The sequence below is a fragment of the Alligator sinensis genome, unplaced genomic scaffold (assembly GCF_000455745.1).
Source record: "Alligator sinensis unplaced genomic scaffold, ASM45574v1 scaffold602_1, whole genome shotgun sequence".
Lineage (NCBI taxonomy): Eukaryota > Metazoa > Chordata > Crocodylia > Alligatoridae > Alligator > Alligator sinensis.
This window is the reverse complement of record NW_005841976.1, coordinates 814,395-824,429: the sequence shown is the minus strand read 5'-3', so window position 1 is coordinate 824,429 and position 10,035 is coordinate 814,395. Positions and strand designations below refer to the sequence as shown.

Genomic DNA, 10,035 nt, shown 5'->3' with positions numbered 1-10,035 from the left:
TGTGTGTGTGTGTGTGTGTGTGTAAGAACAGCTGTATCTGAGACAAGCAGAGCACTCCTTCCAAAGTTCTTAACAACGGCTTAGACTCTATCCAGCTATCAAGACTCTATGTCTTCACAGCCATGGTTGGTTGAATACATTTTAAAAATACTGTCTAAAGTTAGAACATCTCTGTTTGAAATGTTCTTTTCACTTCTATTCCTGGAAATCTCATAGCTCTGCTATTAACATGATGTCTACAGTCTGATGTACATTAACCAAATCATTTGTTAAGGGCTCAGCTTGAAACAGAGGTGGCAAGAACAATGGTTTCTAGAAGTACATATACAGCTGTATCTATCTTGAAAGAAAGCAGTTTTCTGCCAGTGCCACTGTATTTGCATTGCAATGAGGAGGGATGGTATAGATCAGTGGTTCTCAACCCTTGTAGACAAAACGCACCCCCCTCTTCTACTGGTAGAGCTCGTAGGAATGAACTATATTTCTACATGTATAATGGTGTATTGGGTATCTTTGTATCAATCTAGCTGTTGTCCATTCTAGGGAACGGACTGATTTGAACAGTTTCATTAGGAAAAAAAAAGATTGTACTCCTAATTGAAACTGAGACTCTAGTAGAAAAACTCCATGCAGCCCAGGTGTGATTCCCTCCATTATTCTAAGTGGCCTTTTGTGTGTGAAATTCCAGCAGACCCTAGCTAAATTGATATAAAAATAGTAGAGGAGTTGACCCGTCACCTCTGAGATGAATTACAAAATACAAGTTCCAAATACTCGGGGTTATCAAGGGCCCCCTCTGACTACATCGAAGAGGGGGAGGATACAGCTCTAGTCTGGCTCCATGTTCACCTGAAATTCCAATCCTCATCCAGTGAGCCTGCTGAGCTTTTTTTCCTCCCCTGACACCCGCCGTAACTTTGCTATTTGTTAGTCAGCTGCTGGCTCTCAGGTTGTTTCTATAGAGCTTTGAGATCCTTCTCAATAAAGTTTTTAAACAAGCAAGATGCTGTTATTAATTATATGGGTGGGATCACATCACAAGGCTTAGTGAAGTTTTAAGTTATTCATAACCATCTCTAGAACAATGTAGTTCCTGTGGGGCTTAAGGCAGCTGTTGATAAGTCTGCAGATCATACAGATCTCTTTGTGTCCTCTGTTGATTTCTAGGTGAAATCCCCATTGTTCCCCTGAATATAGTGATTGTATCTTTGGAGAGTTCCTTGAGAAGGGATGTAGTACAAGATTGCCTGAGAGAGACCCTTCTCTACCTATTGGGACTGATTGTGGAGGAACGGCCGATTACATTCTTATTCAATGAGATTGGCATTCTACGTATCCAAAATGAAAAAGTACATATGACATTTTTCAAGGAGTTCCTGAAAGTTATGGACAGAAATGGGAAACTGGTCAAAATACTTCCCAGTGTAAGTTGATCATTGTCTCAGCAGTATTTACATTGAGTTGAGCTGGCTCTTTCGGACTGCCAACCCTGTTCAGGGGTGGGTTGAAGAGGTGCATGAGGTGTGCTTGCTCCTCCCTTTGGCTGTGTGGCACATGACCATTATGCTCCGTGGTGTCACCATCTCACCTGGTGTTTCCTGCCATAGCCATCACTGTGCACAGATCTGGAACAGCTGCTGCTGCTCCTCATTGCCCCATTCTTCTTAGTGCTGCCAAATTCATCATCCAGAAACAGAGAGATGTGAGCGGCAGTGGTGCTCATGTGCCGGGTTCTGGAGCTGCATCAATGCGGCAGCTCTGGCAGGAACCACCTGACAAGCCCGTGAGCTCCGAGTGCTTGCTATGCATGTGGCACAAAGCAAATGGGGATGTGGCTGCACTCCCCCACCCCATAGTCTGGATTTGCCCATGATCTGTTCAATCACTGGAACTTGTTGAACTCCTAGAAAGTTACAGTCAATGGTGCAAAAATGATGCAAGCATGGAAGTCCTCCACATTTAAGACTTCTGTGAGGTGGCATTTTTTTTTTATTGTTTGAATATATACTCTACATCCTGCTGTTGCTGCTGCCAATACTAAGGTAATAACAGGCTTTTCCCCTTCCTCCTTGAAGACACACTTCCATTGTGAAGTTGACAGAGCAGCACCTGTCCATAGGTGCTGCAAGGCAGGTAGTGATCTATCAGTAGCGCACAACTGGTCTGGGACTGCATGCTTGCTTCTTTGTTCTCTCATGGTTTTAATCATGTACACTGAATGAGATCCTAGAGGCCTCTCCTAAGGTCAGAGCCACATCAGGTGAGGGGCTGGAGATGTATGTAGGTAGAGGGAGTTCCTGAGGTAAAGAGCTTACCAGATTAAATACAGAAGACACATGGAAGAGAGAGGCATTATCCCCTTCTGACAGATGGGGAACTGAGGCATGGAAGGACTAAGACTGTCTGCACTAGAAAATGTTGGCTCTTGTAGCTGCATTGACAAGACGCACTGCATGTAGATGCTCCTATACTGGCAGAAAAGGCTCTGTTGTATCGACTACAGCGCACACATGAAGTGTGTGTCAGTATGGTAAAGCTGCTGTAATAATGGCATCTGGAACCACACAATTCTGCCCCAGTATGATACCACTATGGACTCATGTGAAACACCATCAATATTTCATTGAGATCTGGGGCAGCTTTTTTTCTAACTGGGGCCATTTTGGCATTTGCTAGTGTGAAGCTCTGTGATAAGTTTTGTGTAGCAGCTTTTCCAGGACATTTGGTAGTTTCAACCAGTGCTCTAAAAATACATCCCTCCACACCCCAATATGTTTGGCTCCATGTTACTTTGTAGTGTACTCTGTTCCTAGGCTCAGATCCTCAAAGGTATTTTTATCCTTGATTCCCACTGCAATCAATCAGTGTTGCATGCATCACTATGTTGGAGGGTCTGAGCTTGAGTGACTTGCTCAAGGACACAAAATAATTCTGTGGCATAGTCTAAACCTGGATCTTCTGGATCCCTGGGCAATGTCTTTATCTGAGTTTTGCTTGTTGTCTCTTATTAGAAGCTCTCTTACCATGGAAGGAGTCCACAGACTGGGCCACAACAATTCAGAAAGGATGAATGTTATCAAGAGAGAATTTTGTACCAGGATTTTTGGGCATCAGCAGCAGGTTGCTATTGTAGAAGAAGAGCAGTTTGCCTTGTTTGTTATTTGCTTGCTAACATCTGTGGAGTCATCTGTATTTTCTCTTGTTACTGCAGAAGCCTGTGAAACACAACTGAACAAGACCGTCTTCAACAATGCAGAGAGAATCAGCTTCTGGACAAATACGTTCTCCTTCCCATAAGGCTAGACCTGTGACTTTTCCAAGGTGAGAGCATTGGCTTCCTTTCCAGTTTGCTGACTAGCTTGCTCAGCTCAGCTCCCACTTTGCTGAAGATCGTTAGGACCTAGCATTAGGGTCTAAGCCCTTTGCAGACAAAGATACTAAGGGAGCTCTGCTCCCAGTGTCTGAGAGTACTAACCGAATCACTGAGAGAAGGACTGGGATTTTCTGAAGTGTATGGTGTATGGAGAATATATGATGCATGGGAGTCAAAGAATGTAGTGGCATGGGTATGGTATGGCCCAGATCCATGTTCAGGCTTCAGTATTGACCTCTGGCATCTTTCAGGGTAAACAGACCTGGATGGAGATGAACAACTTGCAGTAATTAGTTAGATTATATTCTTTCTACCTTATACTTCAGGAAAGACCCCATCAAGAGTCGTTTTATTGCTGTTATTGTCCATTACTTGTTATTGTTCCTACTGTCCAATATAAATCCTTTGAGTTGCATATTCCTTCAGGTTTTTTATGATCAACCTTTAAAAGTTACAGTCTTTGGGATGGTGATTAGGGATTTCAGTCTGAAGTCAAGCAGAAAGTAGGGCAAGATGGGACCTTGGAGATTAACTGGCTCAGAGGGGCGTGAACTTTTGTGGGCAACAACTTATAGCATAACATCTGATGAAACAAGTTGCTGCACACAAAAAGCTCCTGCCTGTCTGAACTAGTTAGCCTAAAAGGTGCCATCCTCAACAGTCATTAAAGTAACTCTGTTATAGCAATGTGACTAGATTGTTAGCAACCTGCAGCAGGAACAGGGCTGGGCTCTCTTTTCAGATGCTAGCTTTATAGTAAAAGGTCACGTCTTTTGCTTGCTTCCAGCATTGAGAAGAAGGAAACTGAAAAGAACAGTCACACAGTAACCATGAAAGAAGAGAATGATGTGGCCAAGAAAGAAAAACCCATAATGCAGACAGAGAAACATCCTCATAATACAGACAAAAAAGGTAGGATAAGGACAAGCTGAAAAGGGTTTCACATGATTCACATGATTTATCATGTACTTGTTAGATAATCAGAGACCCTTTATGGTATGTCCTTTAGCAACAATCTATCCTAGAGAGTGCCTCTCCCTTCCTGTCCCAGCGTCCCCCTTCTCCCACATGATAGCCTGTACACTGAGTTCGGCAGCTTCTTCTCTGCATTTCTCTTTGCAGCAATTCTGGATGTGAAGAAAGGAAGCCACATTTCAAAGAAAGGATGTTTGGAGGAAACCCAGGAAAAAGAACAACCCCCAGTCACAATGCTGGAGCAAATGAAGAAAGACATCATGGAAAACCGTAAGGACATTTACCCAACACTACAGAAGCTCTCTGTGGATGGTAAGTTCCTGCAGAGCCTGATATCATGCATTTCATTGCAGAGAATGTCAAATATTAAAAGCACACACAAGTGTTTCCAGTGCTGCTACCTGTGTTCCCTGCACTGAGATCCTGGAGTCAAAAAACCCCTTATCAAAAAAAGCAGGGCAGCACACAAGGTGCGTTCACATAGGATAAATTACATCACAGGGCTTTTGACATGCACTGCCACCCAAAACCAGAATCTGGCTGGTTGGACCCATACTGTGGCTGCCAGGCAGGCTCTCAGATGCAGGAGCACCATAGCTGCAGCTCCCTGAGGCCCTCAGGACTTCACATAAAGCTGCTGAGGCCAGCCCAGTTTCTGGTCCCAGCCTTCTCTACCCCACCCTGGGGTAACCTGCCATGTGCCAGCACACATGTGACATGGACATTCCCCAGGGACGGGTGTGCTGGTGCTACTTATTGCTGGGGAAAGAAACATCCATGCTTGTCTGGACGGGGCCTTAGTGGTTTAAGGCAGTGACATTGTAGCTAGGACTCCTGGGTTCTGTTCCTAAATCTTCCATCAACTTTCTGTGCAAACTTTGAGCTGAGCTGTATTCACTTGCTATCTGAGCGTCACTCTCCTCATTTGTTGAATGGAAGCAAATGCATGTTTCTGGGTGGAGATTTGCCAAATTTCAATTTTGGTTAATGTGTCAGGAACTCATGAAATACAATGATCTCTAGAAGCCTGCTGGATTTATGTACATATGCCAAAATATGGATTAAATATAATACATATGGAAAATGAAAACTTGGTTGAAAAATATGCTATGGAGCAACTTCCATTACTCCCCAAGTCATATTTATCCTATGTGATCTGATTCCATCTCAGTCTGGTCAGAAATACAGGGACTGTTTTCCTACTTAATGAGGGGCCTTTATTTGTCTGTGTTTGTCATCAAGAATCTGACATGTCTTTCACTTGCGTTTCAGAAATCACAAAAGTGTGGGACAAAGTATTTGACTTTGTTTATCAGAACCTCTCAACGAACAAGGTGGGGCCCTTCTGCTATATCATCTTGTATCCCATATACCCACTCTGGTTTGTTTTATAATGAGAAATAATGTCCATATTTAAAAAAAACAAACCCCAAAAGATAGCAAATAGTGCCACTCCTACCAGGCTGGTGGAGTTGTGCACAGCTGTACACTGCTGTGTTTCCCTCTCAGCAGATGTCTCAATATAATTAAAGTCATCAGGAGAACCAGGTCCTGTGAAGTGGAAGCTTCCCTTGGTTGTTTAGAGAAGATCTTGTCTGCCTCCTCCTCCTGATTTGGTGACCTGTAGCAGATACCTACCATGACATCCTCCTCCCTGTAACCTTTTCTGAGAGGGTTTCAGTTGGCCTACCTCCCGGTTCATACCATACCTCACAATACATGCACATTGCCTTTATAGATATGGTAACACTTCCTCCTTTTTTTCCCTGCCTATCCTTTCTGAAGAAGCTGTAACCATATATAACAGTACTGCCATCTTGGGAAATATCCCACCATGTCTCTATTTTCCCCAATTACATCATAATTCTGGGCTTGTACTAGGACCTCCAATTCTTCCTGTTTGTTTCCCAGATTCTCTCATTACTTTATAAAGATTTTCGGGATCTAACCAATTGTCCTATCTTCATCCTGAGGTTGCTGCTAAGTCTTTGACAATTGCTCCCCCTTGCTAAGCTCTTATACAGGCTCTTTACTTGCCTATGGCCTTTTGTCTTTATCTCCTGGTGAATCAAATCTATTTATTGTAACTTTTTTCAGGGTGTCCACATATCTGGGATGGGATTATTCTCATTTGAGCAAACAAAGTTAGATCTCGGTGGCAACAAATTTATTGTGACACGACCCATATTTTTACTGTCTGAGAAGCATTGCCAGGCCTTTGGACTGAAGCAGTCAAAGAAACACTCTCCTGGTAAGAAGACTGATTAAGCCTCTGTCTTTTTCAAGAATGAATTTGTAGTCTGTTCTAATCATATACATTTTGTTAGATATTATAATGTTTTAGTAGTTGTAATATTTAAAGAATATAACAAGTGTGTCTGATACAAGCAGAACATTGCTCCCTAAGTTTCTATAACAGCTTAGCCTATCCAAAAACCACCAAGACTTTTATTAATTTACAGCTATGATAGCATATATTTTAAAAATACAGTCAAAAGCTAGAATATCACTGCTTGTAATGTTCTTTTCACTTCTACTCCTAGAGATCTTACATCTACTATTGTTGTGATGCCTACAGCCTGCTGGAAGTTCTAAGAATTTGTATGTGTTAATCAAATGTCATTCACTTAAGTTGCACACACACCCTTCAGAACAAGTCAGCCCTGTAAATGCAAATTCAGAGGTTTATGCAAGATTCTCCTTGCATGAGTCCTTTTGTGTGGCATGTATGCTAACCAAATCATCCCTTGTGGGCTTGGAGGAGAAAAAGAGCTAGCAAAAACAGTCTTCTTCAACAATAGGGCTTCCTACTAGAAATCTCTGGGTTTGTCTTGTGAATCCTGTGTTGGTGTTTGCATAGCTAAGAGTGGTACTATTGAGCAGCACCCTTAATTTCACAACAACCCAGTATGCCATGGCATCCTGGTTGTGAATCCCTGGTATAGATTATATCCCTAAACTGTCAGCAGGGTCAAAAAGGAAACAACAAGTCCACCCACTCCTCCTGTGGTGTGGCAGTCTGCTTCCTGCTGTTGGCAAAGTGCTGCTAAGGAGGTCTACAAAATTAGCAGATGAAGTAGTTAGATGTATTAGTCTGAGGTCAGGCCAGAAGGCAGAGGAGAGAAGCCTTTTGTATCACTGATTCAGTTAGTTTATATAGTATCTTCAAATTGGCAGGTGGATAAATGTGCTGTGCTGCTGGGCAGAGCAGTCCCCAGGGCTAGTGCAAACAGTTTGTGCAATGCTGCTTGAACTATAGAGGGGGAGGACTTTTTTGTGATAGCTTTTATTGGACCAATTGCAGAGTTGGGAGAGCTGCTAGGTAACTTTTGGGCATCAGGTGCCCTTTCGCAGCCCAAAAAGCTTGCTCAACAGCTCTCCCAACTCTCCAGTTGGTCCAGTGAAAGACAAGAGAATGTCCTGGCCTCTTCCTGCTTCCTGTACTATCCCAGCTACAACCTTACTCCAAATTTCCAATCTAAACTATGCCACTTCCAGACAACCACAGAACTCAGATCAAGTCTGCCTCCACATTTTTGAATGTCTGTACCTAGCCTAAATGTACATGTTTGTAAAAGGTATAATTCAGTCAGTACACCACCTGAGAATTAGAAGGATTAGCATGGTGGAAAGATCTCTTCCAATGGTAGAGCTAGTAGGAATGAAGTCGGCTTCTACATGTATAATGGGGTATTGGGCAACTTTATATCAATCAAGCTGTTGCCCATGTGAGGATTTTTCTGATCCAACTATTTCGATTATAAACATAAAAAATATTGCACTTTTAACTGAAATGGAGAAGCTAGTAGAAAAACTCCATGCAGCCCGGGTTTCAGGAGTGTAGTTGGTAGCTGAGTTGGTCTGAGTCAAGAAGACATACAAAAACTAGAACTCTTGTTTCAAAAATGATACCTTTTATTAGACCAACTGGGAAAATACAAAAAAATCAAAAGAAAATTGCAGAAAAGGACAATTTTCTTGCAATTACCCAGTTGGTCTAATAAAAGGTATCATTTTTTAAACAAGAATTCTAGTTTTTTGTCTGCAACCCAGGTGTAATTCTCTCCTGCAATCTATTGGGAATTTTTGTGTCAAATTCCAGCAGAATCCCTAGTTACATTAGTATAAGTATGCTGGAGAATTTGACACTTTATCTTAGAAACGAGTTGCAAAATTAAAGTTCTTACTATTCGGGATTATCATGGCCCCCTTCTCACAGCATCAAAGAAAGGGAATATCTCCCTACTGTTCTTGTTTGGCTCCATGTTCACCTGAAACACCAGCCCTCATCTAGTGAATGTGATGATCTTTTCTTCCTTCCCCTGACCTCCTATGTAACATTGCTATTTGTTAGTCAGATACTGGATCTCAGGTTGTTTCTAAAGAGCTTTGAGATGCTTCTCAATAAAGATTTTAAACAGGTAAAATGCTGTTATTAATTATATAGGTGGGATCACATGAAAAGGCTTTGTGAAGGGTTATTCATGTTTGTAGAATGCTTTGAACTTTTCCCAGGAAGTTGTTGCAGAAATGCAGAATAGGTTGAAGTTTTTCATAGCCATCTTAATAGCAATGTAGAGTCCGTGGGGCGTATGGCAGCTGTTGAGAAGTCTGCTTCACATACAGATATCTTTGTATCTTCCATTTGTCGATTTCTAGGTGAAATCCGAATTGTTCCCCTGAATATTATGGCTGTATCTTTGGAGAGTTCCTTGAGAAGGGAGATTGTACAAGATTGCTTGAGAGAGACCCTTCTCTACTTATTGGGACTGATTGCTGCAGAACAGCCAGTTACTTTCGTATTCAACAGCATTGGCATTCTCCAGATCCACAATAAAAACGTGCATATGACATTTTTCAAGGAGTTCCTGCAAGCCATGGATGGAAGTGGGAAGCTGGCTAAAGCAATTTCAATTGTAAGATGGTCATTTTTTCCCAACATCACTTATTTCGAGTTGGTCTCGGAGAATGTTAGCTTGAACAGTTGAGCTGGCTTCTTCAGATTGGCAGACCTGTCCAGGGGTATAGCTCTGGAAGCCAGGGGTGAGTGCTGTCACAGCTCAGCATCCCCCTCCTCTTACTGCTGCCAAATTCTTCAATTGTGGAAAAAGTGAGGGAGTGGGGATCACCCACTGGGTTCAGGACCTGTGCCAGAGGGGAGCTCCAACATGAACCACTGAAAAGTTGGTAAGGAAGCTCAGACTGCTGATGTGGCTACACACCCCACCCCACTTCCTGGATCCCCCTCCCCAATGATCTGTCCAATCACTTATAGCTTTTTGAACTGTCAGACGAGGTACAGTTTGTGATGCAAAACCATGCAAGCATGTAAGTCTTCCGCATTTAAGTCTTCCATGAGGCAGCTTCCTTCTGCTGCTGCTGCCAGTAATGTGGTCATTACAGGCCCTTCCTCTTCCTCCTTTAAGATTCACTTCTGTTGTGAGCCTGACAGAGCAGCACCTGTCATTCCTGACTGCAAAGCAGGGTAGTGATCTACCTGGAGTGAACAACTACTTTTATACTGCATTCTTGTTGATTTGTCCTCTCATGTCCTCTCATTAGGCTGGACATCAGGAAAAAAAAAATTATAGTGAGGGTTGTCAAAATATGGAATACACTTCCAAGTGAGGTGGCGCTGTCCCCTTCCCTGGAGGTATTTAAAAGGAGATTGGGCAAACACCTGGCTG

General features: G+C 42.6%; 1 pseudogene; it reads left to right on the top strand.

The window, feature by feature from the left end:
• LOC112549843 overlaps window positions 1-10,035 on the top strand; it is a 17,241-nt pseudogene that overhangs the window by 1,628 nt on the left and 5,578 nt on the right.